This window comes from Geotrypetes seraphini, chromosome 1 (genome assembly GCF_902459505.1).
Source record: "Geotrypetes seraphini chromosome 1, aGeoSer1.1, whole genome shotgun sequence".
NCBI classification, from domain to species: Eukaryota; Metazoa; Chordata; class Amphibia; order Gymnophiona; family Dermophiidae; genus Geotrypetes; species Geotrypetes seraphini.
The window spans coordinates 58,198,741-58,216,210 of NC_047084.1; the positions used below are offsets into that span (position 1 = coordinate 58,198,741).

Sequence of the window (17,470 nt, forward strand, 5' to 3'; positions counted from 1 at the left end):
TTTTAGTGGATAGAAGCTTAAATCTTTGGCTTAAATCCTGCACAAATGCTGACTTCATACACATCAAATTCCTCCTGACATCTTTTCAGTCTGTCCTCTCACTTGCCAAACAAGAATACTACGCCCATTTAACTTATAGCTCTAATTCTCGCCGTCTCTTTGGCACACTCAATTCTCTACTCAAAGTTCCCCACCTCCAACTCCCCCTTCATTTTCTCCCCTGATGATGGCAGAGTTTTTCTGTGATGAGGTTCACAAGATTCACCTTGAGTTCTCAACCAGGTCACCTTCCCGCCCCCTGCCCTCCCTTCCAGCTGTCCATATTGCCAACCTCTCTTCAACCCCTGCCACCTTTTCTGAAATCACTGAAGAGGAATCTGCATATCTTGTCTCCTCCTCCAAACCCACTACTTGCTCCTCAGATCCAATTCCTATCCACCTACTCGGCACTCTCTCTCTCTGTCATCCTTCCAATCTGTCATACCCTCAACCTATCTCTCTCCAATGCAACTGTTCCCGATGTCTTCAAACATGCCGTAGTTACACCTTTCCTCAGAAAACCATCACTAGACCCCCACATGCCCCTCCAACTATCGCCCCCATCTCCCTCCTCCCCTTCTTATACAAGCTACTAGAATGTGCTGTTCACTGACATTGTCTGAACTTCCTTTCATCTTAAGTTATTCATAACCCACTTCAATCAGGCTTCACCCACTCCATTCCATGTAAACTGCCCTTGCTAAAGTCTCTAATGACCTATTCCTGGCCAGATCCAATGGACGCTACTCTATCCTCATCCTTCTTGAACTATCTGCTGCCTTTGATACTGTTGATCACAACATACTCTTTGATACACTGTCCGCACTGGGATTCCAAAGCTCTGTTTTCTCCTGGTTTTCATCCTATCTCTCCCATCACACTTTCAGTGTATGCAATGGGGGATCCTCCTCCACTGCTATCCCACTGTCAATCAGTGTACCTCAGGGCTCTGTCTTGGAACCTCTCCTTTTCTCCATATATACCCACTCTCTCAGTGCCCTGATCTCCTCCCATGGTTTTCAGCATCACCTCTATGCTGATGATTCCCAGATCTACTTTTTCACACCAGATATGTCTACAGGAATCCAGGCCCGAGTCTCAACCTGCCTGTCCGATATAGCCACCTGGATGTTTTACCACTATCTAAAACTGAATATTGCTAAGACTGAGCTCCTTATTTTCTCATCTAAACCTGATTCACACCTCTTCCTGCTCTCTATCTCTGTGGATAACACTCCCTGTCTCATCTTATCTTTGACTCTTTTCTGTCCTCTGCTGAAGCCTGTTGCTTCTTTCTCTATAATAGTACCAAAATCCAACCTTTCCTTTACTAGCACTCTTCCAAAATCCTTTTACACACTCTCATCACCTCTTGCTTAGATTACTGCAATTTGCTTCATTCAGGTTTTCTTCTTAACCATCTCTCTCCCCTTCAATCCGTGCAAAATTCTGCTAAACAACTTATATTCTGTGAGAGCTGCCAGGCTCACTTTACCCCTCTCCTCAAGTCACTTCACTGGCTCACCATCCATTTCTGAATACAGTTCAGTCTCTTCTTACTGACCTACAAGTGCACTTACTCTGCAGCTCTTCAAAATCTCTCCACACTTTTTTCCCCCTATGCTTCCCCCTTCTCCTCCTCTGCCTCCTCCAGACTCCATCCCTTCTGTCTTGCTGTGCCGCATGCATAGATTAAACTCCCTGAGTCATTATGTCAGGTTCCATCTCTGGCAGTATGCAAATCCAAACTAAAAGGCAACTTTTTTAATGCTGCCTTCAACTCCTAACTCCTACTCACCATAAAATTACCTAGGTTCATCCTGTCATTCTCGTTGCAAAAAAACACCCCAACCCCAATATGTCCTGTCTGTCCAATTAGATTGTAAGCTGTTCTGATCAGGGACCATCTATTGCATGTTGATTGTACAGCGCTGTGTATGCTTTTCAGTGCTATAGAAATGATAAATAGTAGTAGTAGTAGATGCTATATATGAGGGTTCTTCAAAACGTTTCTACAGGAATTGGTTGGGGTGAGAGAAGTGGTAAGAGGATGTGTCATAGAATGTCATTTGACTAGTCAGGCAAAACAGGGTGATTATGTGGAAAAGTGAAGTAATTTACTTTTGAGATATTTAATAAATAGTGTCTAAAAAATAAAAGTGCAGAAATGTTTTGAAGATCTCTCCTACGCTTATAGGAATTCTATGAGCATCAGAGTTGTTACCACGGCGACCGGCGCTAAAAATGCTAGTGTGGCTTTGTAAAGGAGGGGGATAATTTACAATCACACACTGACATTTCACTTTTTTTTTCACTATGTTTATCCTAGAATGGCATTGGCTAGAGTGTATTAAAAAAAGGAATTTCATTTTTTTATATATATATTTAAAGAAAGATTTAAGGCATACAGAATAGGAAAAGCTGGTTAAAAATAAGGGAGGTCTTTAGGTATCTACTTATTAAAAGGCATGAATAGAGAATTTCAGGCTGATACACATAGATGCCAACTGCATCAGTGATTTTTCTCTGAATTAAAAAAAAGGGTTTGCTAATTTGTTAAAAAAGCAAACGTATGTTCAAGAAGTTCTGAAGTACATGATAGAAACAGGGGATAACATTCAGCCACTGGTGATATGTTTTTTAAGTGCTGACTGTGACTGGCTAAATGAGCCCCAAATATTCTATGCCAAGCCATGTGCAGACACTGGCACAGAATATCAAGGGCTAATTATGGAAGCAGTAGCTGCTGGAACTTATGTGGATCCTGGCCTAAATTCAGCCAGGGCGGAATGGGGCAGGGCTGTGGGTGGAACAGGGTGAATCCAAAGGTCCTCTTTTTGAGTAAAAAATCTGGTAACCCTACCTGTTAGCTATACAGATCCTGGCACTGAATATTGGCAGAGACCCACATGACTCTTTAATTGCTTTATTTACCCCTCTGAGCTCCATCCCACCCCCTCGACAGCCCTTCCTCCCGTTTACCCTCCCCAAACCTGCAATATTTAGATTCCCCTACACTCTGGAATGACCCTCTCAACCACAATTCTGTAAATGGCATGTCTACCTTTATGTCCTTTATAAAATATGACATTACCATTTTAGCATACCCCCATTAAATAAGCATGCTTTATAGAATTGTCCTTCAAATGTTAGCATGCATACCAGTATATGAATTCATTTAGGACCCTCAGTGTGCTCCTGGCAGCAGGACTAAATCATTTTGTTGTAATATTTCCTGCTAGGATTGCTGCAGTGTTTCTGCCAACTATATTTAAGCCAGAAGCCCTTAGGGTATGGCATGGGTATTTAGAATGGATTTGCTATGGATTTTCTTTGGATTTGCAGGAGGTAGCAATAGATTTGTTTGGTCCTCTGTCTTCAGCCTTTTTTTTGTGAGATGTCTCTTGAGTTTTAAATTATTATCTTTTGTGAACTGCCTCTGAGGGAACAAGGACAGAGAAGGTGAGAGAAAGCACTAATTAGAGTTTGACAAAAGGAGATAAGGTATGTGGAGGGAAACCTTTACAGAAAGAGCCTGTGCACATGGAGGAGGGTCCCATACTAGAGAGAAGAAGCCTTTGTAAAACTCAATTAGAGAGGATCATTTTACTCAGCACTTGGGAAACCACAAACCTAAAAGATGTGTGAGAAGGTAAAAAGAGATCATAGATACAGACAAAGGAGGTGTATGTTTATGTTTATTCAATCACTCGCTATACTGCTACAGTGGTACCTCGGTTTACGAGTGCACCGGTTTGCGAGTTTTATGCAAGACGAGCAAAACATTCACAAAATTGGCGCCTCGGAAACTGAGAATCTCGGAGAGAGTGTGAACTCGAAGATCTTGAGCATGCGCAGATGCTCAAGGCCCAGCAAACAAGAAGACGCAGATCTTCGGGCACCAGCACCGGCATGTCCTGTGCGTTGGTGCCGGTGCTGGTGCCAGATGGGGGTAAGCAGTGTGTTCGGGTGGATGCTGGGGGATGCCAGACCACGGCGGGGGGTGCAACGCGAGTGGGGGGATGCCGGACCGCAGGTGGGAGGGTGCCGCATCGTGGAGGGGATGGCGGATCACGCGGGGGGGGCCTTCGTGAGCGGGGGGAGCAATACCAGTTCTCGTAAGGGTAGAGCAGCGCCGCTGGCCTCGGGGGGGGGGGGGGAGTGGGTGGGAACGTATCAAGCGAGTTTCCCTTAGTTCCTATGGGGAAACTCGCTTTGATATACGAGTATTTTGGTTTACGAGCATACTCGTAAACCAAGATCCAAAATGGATCAATGTGGTTTACAAAAATTGGTTTACAATGTGGTTTACAAAAATTAAAATAGCAAAGGGTTTACAGTCATACCTCTTAATGCTAGTTGATACAGCCAGTAAATAAAGGAGGAGCAAAATACTGGAACAAAATTTAATTCTTTGGAAATAAATCCTATTTTGAAACAATTTATGGTTTGTGCAAGTCTTCAGTAAAGTTTAGTTGGAACACTACTGAAGTGCTTCTGAGTAATTTTGATGAAGCGTGAATTCTAAACCTTAGCCTTGAAGGGATATCCCTTACTCTTGCCAAGAACCTACCTCTAGAGCAGAAATGTCAAACTCTGGCCTGCGGACCAAATGTAATAAAATTTGGCCCGCCAGACAATTACAAAATTTTACTTAAGCTGGCCTGCTGGCAGACAAGTAGAAGCGTCGCATCAGCTGTAGGTTCACACGGCTTTCTGGTCTCACATTAAAGCATCCTGCAGAAGATCACTGGTCGGCTGTAGCGATCCTAGCAGGCTGCCGTAGCCTCAGCAGTACGTTCCCTCTGCTGCGGTCCGTACGTCAGAGGAGTTATGGGACCACTGCAATGGGAATTGTGCTGCGGAGGCTGATAGCAGCCTGCTAGGATCGCTACAGCTGACCGGTGATCCTCTGCAGGCTGCTTTAATGTGAGACTGGGAAGCCAGGAGGGAAGGAAAAAAGGGCCAAATCTTGGGCCAAAAGGAAAGATGCCAGACCTCTGGGGGAGGGAAGGGAAACAGAAGGGAAGAAGAAAGAAGGAAACCCTGGCAAGTGAGTTATCAGAAGACAACCAGAGCCTGGGACCACAACATGATTTGAATAATGACTAGACAACAGAAGGTAAAAAAAATAATTTTATTTTCTGTTTTGTGATTAGATTTTGTGTTTTCAGATTTTAAATGTGTATCCTGCCAGAGCTGGTGTTAGACAGCAAGCATGAACTAGGACCTAAAAGAGAGAGGAAAAGTCTTTTGTATTTATTTTGTTTACATCACAGAGCTGGCATGGGATTGGAGAGGTTGTATCCCTATACTTCTACTAAAACTAAGTCCTTTTATTAAGGTGTGCATCTAGCGCGCTAAATCAGTTAGCGTACCTTAATAAAAGGACCCCTTAGTATCAAAATAAAACGTTCAGCCCTTGACTTAGCCTATGTTTTAGATTTTGGTCCCTTATGTGATTGAGTTTGACACCCCTGTTCTAGAGCCTAGAATGTAGTATGAGCTATGTGAAAGAGAGGAGAAGACCAGGAAAAGATAAAGATTTCGGCAAGCCTTTGGGGGTAAGTGCACGCGCAGTAACTTTTCTATATGCTTTCCATATTGCTTATCTAAATGTATGATATTGGTAGGCAGTGGCGTAGTGAGGGTGAAAGGCGCCCGGGGCGGTGGCGTCCCTTCCCTGCCCTCTTCTCCACCCCCTACCTCCACACGCACCCATACCCGCCCCCTCCTGCTGCGTGCATGCGGCTTCTCTTCCCCCACACCTCTGTAATGTGCTTGGCGTGAGTAGCAACCCCCAAGCTGTTGTTGCGCCAGCATCTGCTCTTTCTCTGATGTCACTTCCTAGGTGTGGGTCCAGGATGTGACATCAGGGGAAGAGCTGATGCTAGCGTGAAAGCAGGTTGGGGGGTTGCTGCTCACACCAGGAACGTTACAGAGGTAAGCGGCATGCATGCGCAGCAGTGGGGAGCAGGGAAGGAACAGGGGGGTGGAAAGGAGGATGGGTGCCTTACTGTGATGGTGCCTGGGGCAGATCTCCCCCCCCAGTCCTCCCCCCACCATTCCCTCCCCCCTTACTGTGCCATTGTTGGTAGGGCAGGTTGACATCAGTCTGACGTCTAGCCCAGCAATGTGCATTGTGCCCATCAATGTGCAAGCGCATCCTGCCCCAGTAATGCCTTTGGAACACAGGTTTAGCAGGATTTTTTTTTTTTTTAATTGTTTCCTGTTTTGTTTTGGGGAATATTCATTTTATTGCTTTCATTTGCCTATTTTATCATAATGGCAGCAAAGTCATTGAGTGAAAAATTGCAGGTGGACCTTAGGAAATTGGAAGACTGGACATCCAAATGGCAGATGAAATTTAATGTGGACAAATGCAAAGTGATGCACATTGGGAAGAATAACCCAAGTCATAGTTACCAGACGCTAGGGCCCAACTTAGGGGTCAGCGGCAAAGAAAAAGATCTAGGTGTCATCGTAGTCAATATGCTGAAACCTTCCACCCAATGTGCAGTGGAGTCCAAAAAAGCAAACAAGTTGCTAGGAATTAATTGAAAAGGAATGGTAAAGAAGACTAAGAATGTTATATTGCCTCTGTATTTCTCCATGGTGCGACCTCACCTTGAGTATTGCATTCACCATACCTCAAAAAAATATAGTGGAATTAGAAAAGGTTCAAAGCAGAGAACATAAGAATTGCCGCTGCTGGGTCAACCAGTGGTCCATTGAGCCCAGCAGTCCACTCACGCGGCGGCCCTTAGGTCAAAGACCAGTGCCCTAACTGAGTCTAGCCTTAACTGCGTACGTTCTGGTTCAGCAGGAACTTGTCTAACTTTGTCTTGAATCCCTGGAGGGTGTTTTCCCCTATAACAGCCTCCGGAAGAGCGTTCCAGTTTTCTACCATTCTCTGGGTGAAGAAGAAATTCCTTACGTTTGCATGGAATCTATCCTGTTTTAACTTTAGAGAGTGCCCTCTCGTTCTCTCTACCTTGGAGATGGTGAACAACCTGTCTTATCTACTAAGGCTTCCTTTTACTAAGGTGTGTTAGCGTTTTTAGCGTGCGCTAACCACCCACTAAACGAAAAATACTAACGTAAGCTCTATGGAGGCGTTAACATTTAGCACGTGCGGTATTGTAGCGCATGCTAAAACGCTTAGCGTGCCTTTGTAAAAGGAGTCCTAAGTCTATTCCCTTCATTATCTTGAATGTTTCGATCATGTCCCCTCTCAGTCTCCTCTTTTCAAGGGAGAAGAGGCCCAGTTTCTCTAATCTCTCACTGTACGGCAACTCCTCCAGCCCCTTAACCATTTTAGTCGCTCTTCTCTGGTAATAATAATAATAACAACAGCTTATATACCACAGGACCGTGAAGTTCTATGCGGTTTACAATGATTAGAAAGTTGCTACAAATTGAGTGGAATTTACATAGTTGATTAGTGGCTAACAGTTTAAGGGATCAGTTGTTATGGGAGAGATTGAGATGGGAGAGATTGTGCAGATCCGTTACCTAGGTACTTCAAGAACAGGTATGTCTTTAGGTGTTTCCTAAATTCACCATAGTTATTTGTGTTTATAATTAGTTTTTCCAGGTCTTTGCCCCATAATGCCGCCTGATAAGAGAGAAGATGTTGATGGTGTCTTTTATTTAAATTTACATCCTCTAACCGGTGGGGAGATGAACTTCAGGTGTGTACTTCTCTTATATCTAATGGTTCAGAATTAGAAGAGGTCAATTATATATTTAGGGGCTAAACCGGCCCAGCTTGAACTTCGCATGTGCCTCCATCGGCAACCAGTGTAGGAGTCGGTAGGAAGGGGTTATGTGATCGGACTTCTTCAACCCAAGGATCAACTAGACCGTCGCATTCTGCACCAGTTGCAGTCTCTGCATGTTCTTCTGGGAGATTGCCAGATGGGCGATGTTACAATAATCGAGATGGCTTAGTATTAGGGATTGTACCAGAATTCTGAATGATGAAGCGTCAAAGTATGCTCTAATGGACCTAAGCTTCCAGAGAGTAAAAAAACCCTTTCTGACTAGGGAGTTCACTTGGTCTTTCATGATTAGGCCTTGGTCCAGTATTATCCCCAAAACCGTCATTGTAGGTTGAATAGGGTAGCTGAGTTTGTTGATGCATAGTGATGTTGTGATGACAAGTAGGTGTGGCGAGGCTACGAAGAATTTAGTTTTTTCTGGATTAAGCTTCATTCTGAATTCTGTTGTCCATTGTTCCATCAAGTTTAGTACTTCTGTTGCCATGGGGGTAGCTTCAGAGAGAGAAGTGGCGAACGGGATAATGATTGTAAAATCGTCTACTTAACTGAATAATTTTATACCTCACTGGGCCAGCTGCGCGCCTAGTGATGACATGTAAACATTGAAGAGCAGTGGAGATAATGGTGACTCATTAAAGGTAAAGGGGATGGAATTCCTCTCATATGAGGAAAGACTACAGAGGTTGGAGCTCTTCAACTTGGAAAAGAGATGGCTCAGGGGAGATATGATTGAAGTCTACAAAATCCTGAGTAGTGTAGAATGGATACAAGTGAACTGATTTCTTTACTCCATCAAAAATCACAAAGACTAGGGGACACTTGATGAAGTTAAAGGGAAATAGTTTTAAAATGAATAGGAGGAAATATTTTTTTCACTCAGTGAATAGTTAAGTCCTGGAACACATTGCCAAAGGATATGGTAATAATGGTTAACATAGCTGGTTTTAAAAAAATGGTCTGGACAAGTTCCTGGAGGAAAAGTCCATAGTCTGCTATTAAGATAGGCCTAAGGGAAAACACTGCTTTCCCTTACATCAGTAGCATGGAATGTTGCTACTATTTGAGTTTTTGTCAGATACTTGTGACCTGGATTGGGCCACTGTAGAAGCTAGATACTAGACTAGATGGACTAGATGCTGCTCTACATTTCAATCCTAAAAGTAGATGCCACTGCTGGCTCAGCAGATTGCAGCAAGGGAATCCCCGATCAGGTGAGCTGGCAAGACTCTCTGAAACCTCAACTTTGTGGAGTCCTGTAGGCTCAACTGATCAGAGGGAAAATACCCCTGCCATAATCAGTTGAACCAACAGCAGCAGAGGACCCCCCTCGACACTCCCACCCCCAGTTATCAGCAGAAGAAATGCCCACTCCTTCCTGCCTAACTCCCCCAACATTCCCACCCCCACTTTCGCAGTTGGCAGGAGGAATGCCCACTCCTTCCTGCTGTTGAGCCCCCTCGATCCCCAAACACCCCTCAAACCCCAACATCCCACCATGACACTCCAATATATCACCCCGATCTTTGAAGAAGAGTGGAAAGAGGGATGCCCACTCCCTCCTTCCTACAGGCCTGCCTCTTCCATAATGGCAGGCCTTCCATTTCCCAGTGCACTTAAGGACCTGATTGGCTCAGATGCCTAAGGATCCTCCCATAGGAATGGCCTTAGGCACCTGGGCCAATCAGGTCCTTAGGCTTCCTTCCTGATGCATCCTGGGATGCCCTGGTAGTTGTCTAAGACTCCGACTGGTCCAGGTACCGAAAGCCACATATAATTTCTATAGCATTTTTAGACTTACACAGAGCTGTTCTCTAAATACATATGAGACAGTCTTTTCTTGACAGTGCTTACAATCTATTCAAAACAGACAAACAGGACAAATAAAGGATTAGAGAATTACTTATTGTGGGAATGACTACATTGAACATTTTCACACTCAAAACAATGTCATGTAACTAGAAAGAAAAAAAGCAGCATGTAAGAACTCAATGGGACATTCTCAAGAATTTTATAGTATGAGGTGATGAAATGCTTCCAGACCTTTACTAAAAATAAATGCCGTCATGAAGCCAGGGAAATCATTTTTCTTTCTCTGGTACAAATGATGCCTTTATAGCTGCACAGGTTCATGCAGGCAGCAGAGCTAACTTGAAACAGCTTCACCTACTCAAAGAATCTCTGACCTAATGAAGCAATATGATTTAACAGGAAAGAACAAATTGTGAGCTCTAATGTTTCTGCTCTTACACCTCTTATTTTGCAAGTATGCAGGTTTTACTGTATAGAGAGTAGTGTCAAACTCAAGTTCATTGGTTTAGAAATTTTTCCTAAGTTCCATATTTCTCACATTATAACCTGTGTAGTTTATTCTCTATGGGCCATATTCTATATATTGCGCCTAAAAAAATCAATGCTGACTAGAATGGCACTTGGTGTGATTCTAGAAGGTACCTCTTAAGTGAAGAAGACTGAGGTAGGGATGCCCAGCCCCTCCTGCCCACCACTCCAAAATGGTAGGCCTTCCCCTTCCCAGTGCATCCTGGGATGCACGAGGAGGGGCCTAAGGCCCTGATTGGCTCAGATGCCTAAGAGCCCTCTGAAAAATAGCCAGGGAGGGGGGTCCTGGCACGGGGGGGTCAGTTCCATGGTGGGGGGGGGGCATCTGGTGGCAGGAAGGAGTGGGTATCCCTCCTACCAATTTTATTTCCCAAAGTTTGGTAGTTTGGAAGGGGAGACAGTTCATGGCTTTGGGGGGGGGGGGGTTTGCAGAAGGAGGGAGTGGGCATCCCTCCTATCTCTATTTTTGTTATGGTGGTTGTCAGGGGTTGTCATCAGGAGGGGCCGACTTGACTTTTTTTATGGGGCAGATATTGTGTGTATGTTACACATGCACAACATATGTGCCCATACAAAAAAAAAAAATATATATATATATATGGCAGTCCTGTCAGTTTTTTTGTGTCGGTATTACCGGTTGGCAAAATGTGGTTCATGCCTTTGCGATGTTAGGCCATTGATCAGATGGTTCTTTTTAATATTAATGACCTTATTTTAATAGTAATTAGGTCATTTGCTTGGCAGAGTCGGAGAATATATGAATGCACAGAAAACCCCGTGGTGAGCTATTTTGTATATTAGGTCAGCAAATTTGGTTGGTAGCTAAACCAGTCAAACTGGTTTAGCAACTATTGGCACACGATCATAGCATTTAGTGGGTCTAGGCCTAAATGCATGGTATTTCTTTTGTTGGAACGTCAATGAATAATCTCAGAAAATCATCAGCAGTCCATAAATTTTGAGATAAAGTAATGGATTGTAGATAAACATTACCATATTTCAGGATGAGAAATTGAAGGGTTAATGTAGTAACAAATCATTTTTTTAAATACTATATTTCAGGATGAGAAATTGAAGGGTTAATGTAGTAACAAATCATTTTTTTAAATACTATATTTCAGGATGAGAAATTGAAGGGTTAATGTAGTAACAAATCATTTTTTTAATAAAAAATGATTTGTTACTAAATTATAAAATTAATTATTTGATTATGAAATTATAAAATTGACAAAGAACCACAGGGAGGAGGAGGTTTTTGAGCCAATGAGGTAGCTCATGAATACAGCCTGCTTGAACGCTAATGAGCAGTGGTAGGCTGAGAGTCTGAGGCTCTTTTCTCCTTTCCTTATGGTATCCTTTGAGCTGAATATATTATGATAGCATAATACCATATTGAAAGTTAATTCCTTTTAATTAGGGAACAGGTGAATATATCCCCTAGGTGTTTAGAGTATTGAATTGTTGGTTTCCTTGGGGTTGTGTGATTGTGGAATGTTTCACTTGGTAACTAAACCAAGTTCCCCAGGTTTTCAGTACATTGTGCTAACCTTTATGCTACTTCTCCATTCCATATGTCATAACCTGCATTGTTCTTGATAAGAAAGCCAAAGATGCGTTTTCAAAAGATAAACTCAGTCTCCTTATTTTAGGCAACAAGATTTTGGATTCAGGATATAGTATATCGTATGTAAAAGTATCTTTGCCTTGTCTAGAAAATGTGTAAATGTAAGGAGCTGGGGGGGGGGGGCCTTCTGATATTTTATTTTAGCTAAGTAATGTGATTTGAGGGAGGGGGACTTAAGCCAAATCTCCATCAGGTCAGGCCTAGCTTAATTCCACGGCGGCTCAGACATGTGGAATCTAAATAATTTGTTTCATTATAGTACAGCTGCTATTTCCAAACATGTGCTGTGCTTATTGTATCTGACTATGCCCCGATCTGAGGAGGGAAGTGATGGGAACTGTCAAAAGGCTTCTACATTCTTTTCTTGCCAAGGTAGGTATCAGTTGCACTTACTATCTTGAGCTGAACCTTTATCCTGGGAATATAAATCAATTGGGAGTGAGAGTTCCCAGAATTTTCACATGCTTTCTTCTCCTGGCTTGTTGCTGAATTGTTCTGCTCTATTTTTGTTTTGTTTCTACCTGGTGTCTGATTAGTTAGTTACCTTGAACCTGTAAAACCGCTGCCATCAGATAACATATGCTTTGTAGGCACCTGACGTCCATCCTGTTTTTTCAATAGTCACTGTGCCAAAATGTAATATAGTCTTGAAACACTTTTACTATGACAGATGGGCCATTATGAGATCTATTGCTGTGTACTGGAAAATTTAGTTATAAAATGCTTTTGCTGACTTACATTATGGATCAAGTTTCTAGCTGTTATTTTCTCCATAGGAAAATGCTGTGTAGGCAGCTGTTACTTGAATAATCACATTTGTGATGGTATTAAATTAGCTCTAAAATAATATAGTTGTAATGGACCTAGACGTTAATAGTTGTTCTCTTTACTTCAATGATAGCTTATAAAGTATCAGTGGAGTAGGGATTTATACATTATTTTATAAAAATATAATATAAAGAAGACCTATTCCTCCTAAATGCGTAGTCTAAGAAGGTTAAACGTCTCCTGAGAGACCTTCAGGAAAATATTTCAAGGCAGGTCTGTAATGGATTTTTTTTTTTTTTTATATATCCCACTTTCAATTACAAGTTTTAAGTTGTGGTTAACCCCCTACCTATCAATTACTTTTTTAAAAACAATATAATCTTGTATGCTCCTTATCAAGTTGTAATTTATAAAGTTCATGCTTCATCCTGATTTATCTGTCACTCTGTTTCAACTCGCTTGCCTATCTAATCTAATCTAATATTTGTGCGTCGTGCACACCTAAACAGGCTCTAGGTGACAGAAGAAGGAAAGGGAAGGGAGGCTAAAGATGGAGAGAGAAGATGAGGGGAGACCGGAAAGAAGATCCTAATCATATTAAGTGAAAGGACAGGTGCGTTAGGCGAACTTAGAGGAATTAGTTGTCAATGAGTGAGGTTTTCAGTTTTTTTCCGGAATAGGGCTTGGTTGGCTTCGGTTCTTATTATCTCTGTGAACATGGATTGGAAAATTCTTCTGTATTTATGATTTTTTGTTGAGGGAAGGTTTAATTGGACCCAGTAGAGAATTCTGTGTGAGGTGGCCCAGGCATCAGATAGGAGTTTGATGAGAGGGGCTGCTCAGTTGCCCTAGATAATGTGATACAGGCTGTTTTGAACTTTATTCGGGATGAGATGGGAAGCCAGTGGAGTTGTTTGAGGTAGGTTGAGATGGAGTTGTATTTTTTCAGGCCGAAGATGAGTCTTATTGCAGTATTTTGAATAAGCGGCAATTTGTGGATGAGGATGGTGTTGATTCCCAAGTAGGCAGAGTTACAGTAGTCCAGTTGGAATAGTATCATCATGTGGACAATGAGGGGAAAATGATGCTGGTGGAAGTATGGCCTGATGAGTCTTAACTATGGGCAGGCTGAATTTGAGAAGCAATTTTGAAAGAGTTTGGCAAGTTAAGTCTGAGGTTTGGGGCTTTCAGGACATGAATATAAAGCTGTTGGAGATGACCCCTCTCTTTCTCTCTCTCTCTCTCTGGGAACCTCACAAATACCTTTCAGCTATTGACTTCAATGTTTGCTAACAGTTTTAATTGGACCTCTGGTGTAGAAATCCCAGTGACTTGGTTATCTGGGAAAATCAATGCAGCTAGAATCTGGCATTTTTTTCATAATTTCAAGCAGAATATCAGCTGAGAGAGCTGGATAATTCTTTCCTCCAATTTAATATTGGGTTTTATGATAATCAATATTGTGGTTTTCATCACTGATATAGCCTTTGTTGGGGACAAATTCTGTCTTTCACTGTGCCTCAAAGTATGTAGTGATTGTTAGAGGGTTGGTATTTTGAACATAAGAATAGCTATAGTATACTGGTCCATCAAGCCCAGTATTCTGCTTCCAGCAGTGGCCAATTCAGGTCACAAGTACCTGGCAGAATCCAAAATACTAGCAAGATTCCGTGCTACCAATCCCATCAGACTATGGACTTTTTTTTTCCAGCAATGTGTCCAAACCTCTTTTAAACCCAGATATGCTAACCATTGTAATCGCATCAAGGGAGAGCCTTCAATAGCTGTACTTTTTCTGCGCTCATTTGCCAATTAAGTTGATGACTTTGAAGGGTTAGCTTTAGAAGCCAAGAGGCAGCTCTTTTTATGGGAATAGTTGCTGTTGGAATGGGTCTTCAACTTTGTGATCCTTGCTAGCTGAGATATTGATATTTTGCCTTTATTTGGGTGGGGGGAGGGGAACATCAGTGGATAGAGAGGGCAGGGGCAGTTCATGCCTACCCACTTTAGGCACAGGTCTACCCAAAACTACCCATCTGGCTATGCCAAGAATTCCCTACCTGTAGAGTCCCTATATAGGATAGTTACTAAAAAATTAAATAAAGAATTAGAATTGGGTAAGATAGTAGGGCCTTTTGAGTATCCTACATTCATTACTTTAGTGGTCTTCCTCTTAAATATCATTCCAAAAAATTAGCTGGTTAAATTTTTATTGCCAGTATTTGTCATATCCTGTTAGAGTGCTGCTAATTCTTTTTTTTTCAATTTGATATGCATCTTTTGGGTTGACTTTGAAACTTTTGCATCATTTGAAGCCCAGTTTATTAGTGGTGACGACTGATGATGAACCAAAATATGCTGAGACCAGTAAAATGGCCTTTTGCTGTGCAGGGGTCAAATTATGGAACTCACTTGTCAGTCAATTACGTAAATGTTATGACAAGGGTAATTTCAGAAAACTATTAAAAATGCATTTATTTGCTAATGCATGTTTTTAGGAACTGATCTTTGCAACTGTTCTTTTGAAGGGCACTTTATGTGATTTTCTGATGATTATATGCTAATGTTTGTTTGTTTTTATTTGTCTTACTGAACTATGTATGTAACGCTATGTAAACCGTTTAGGTTCAAACGGTATATAAATATATTTTTTTAATGATACAAGAAAAAAAAAACCTGGGTGTATGGAGAGCAAAGTATTATATTTATAATTGCATGCCAATAAGGATGCTGAGGGCTAAGAGCCAAATATCTTCCAAAAATAATAAACTCTTACTTATTTTAACAGGAGTTGCCATACAACAAATAACATGCAATTGGAAATATTGGAATAGATTAAACTACTTTTTTGGTGGAATTCAGTGTGTCATATTTATAAAATGGAAAGAACATTAGCTATTCAGAAAGGAAATTTTAATAACTTTCAAGATGTGTGGGGGCCATTAACAAATTATTGCAATGAATAAGTATTATTTCTACAAATGTAAGAATGGAGTGGGGGGGAGGGGGGTTATTATATGGTATAAGCGTTATGAGATGTTGAAAGGATGGGAGGGAAAGGGATAATTAGATTTAATATGAAGAATTGTAGAATTTCAAGTGATATATTTAAGTTAAAATGGTTGATACCTTTTGATGCACTTGATGTAAGTTATAAAAATGAATAAAAAATTACAAAAAAAAAAAAAGGATGCTTTGGACCATGTGAATGTTTTAAAACATTTGCTATCTTTTTCACTGAATGGCGAGGCATGTTCCAATGGCATGATTTATTAGTTAGATGATTTTTCTTTTGTGAGTCTGGCTTGATCATGCGAGTGATCCTGCTTGGAAAGAATTTTTCAAGAGCTGGCTGAGGCTTTTGGAATCCTATTGGCTTCAGAGAAATATGCCAATCTGTTTATAATGTTCACATACTTAAGAATTTAGTCCGATTCTAATCATATGCCTTTAGACAACATTAATACATTGGCAAATTTATTCAGCTGGTCTGCTCTATAGCCCAAATGCTACTGTGGGTCAAGTACAGGTTTTGCTAGGGCACTTTAGTTTTGAATATTGAGAGATCTCAATGGGAAGGATTTTTACACATCATTTGGTGAGTTTACCTTGGGGTTTGACAGGAAGAAACACTGATATGTTGTTTTCTATTGATTATGATTTTGTAGCTCACTGTAGGGCCCATTTACTAAGGCGTTCTAACCAATTTAGCGCGTGCTAATGATTAGCGCACCCTAAATGCTAAAGCGCCCATAGAATATAATGGGCACCTTAGCATTTAGCCTGCTCTAATCATTAGCACGTTCTAAATCAATTAGCACGCCTTAGTAAAAGGACCTCTGTGTTTGGTGCAGTTTTCTTATTTTGTTATTTGCATAGAACTGGAAGGTTTTGTGGCATAACAATAAAGTGTTATTTTGTTCAATTATCACATCAGATGAAAGTCAATTTAGCAATCTGGAAATCCTTTGTGCAAGACTTTAATGGCATGTAAGCTGTGGCAGACCTCTATGGTATCCAATAAGGACTTAGAATTGTTATCTGATGCATCTAACAGTGGAGGTTTTGGAATTTTCTTTAAGGAAACCTGCCACGTACAGGTCTGGCCTAGAAGGTGGTGGGAGTCAGGATGATACTGCAGGCAGATGGAAAGCGATGACCACAAATGCTCGCAGTCTAAGCAACAAAGTTCATGATCTGCAAGCCCTGATATTAGAGGCAGATCTAGATATTGTTGCTATCACAGAGACATGGTTCAGTGAATCACATGGATGGGATGCAAACATACCGGGATATAATCTTTTTAGGAAGGACAGAGATGGTCATAAAGGAGGAGGAGTAGCTCTCTATGTAAAGATCAATATCCAAGCGACCGAAATGCAAGGGACCTGGGGAGAGGAAGAAGCGATATGGATTGCTCTGAAAAGAGAAGATGGAACTTCTATCTACGTGGGTGTAGTCTACAGACCATCGACTCAATCGCAGCAAATTGATAAGGATCTGATTGTGGATATCCAAAAGTTTGGAAGGAAAGAGGAGGTTCTGCTGTTGGGAGATTTCAACCTGCCGGATGCGGACTGGAATGTTCCGTCTGCGGAATCGGAAAGAAGTAGGGAGATTGTGGATGCCTTTCAAGAGGCTCTGCTCAGACAAATGGTGACGGAACCCACAAGGGAAAAAGCGATATTGGATCTGGTCCTCACAAATGGAGAGAGTATCTCTAATGTTCGAGTGGGTGCTCACCTGGGTAGTAGCGATCATCAAACGGTTTGGTTTGATATAACGGCTAAAGTGGAGAGCGGCCGCACGATACTTAAAGTCCTAGATTTCAAACGTACGGACTTTAATGCAATGGGAAAGTACCTGAAGAAAGAGCTTTTAGGATGGGAGGACATAAGAGAAGTGGAAAGACAGTGGT

At 41.7% G+C, this 17,470-nt stretch overlaps 1 protein-coding gene across 2 annotated transcripts in view; it reads left to right on the top strand.

Annotated features, from left to right (window-relative positions):
• The window catches only part of HCN1 (hyperpolarization activated cyclic nucleotide gated potassium channel 1), a 619,095-nt gene that overhangs the window by 440,438 nt on the left and 161,187 nt on the right, over nt 1-17,470 (top strand). The gene's annotated exons all lie outside the window — the stretch shown is intronic.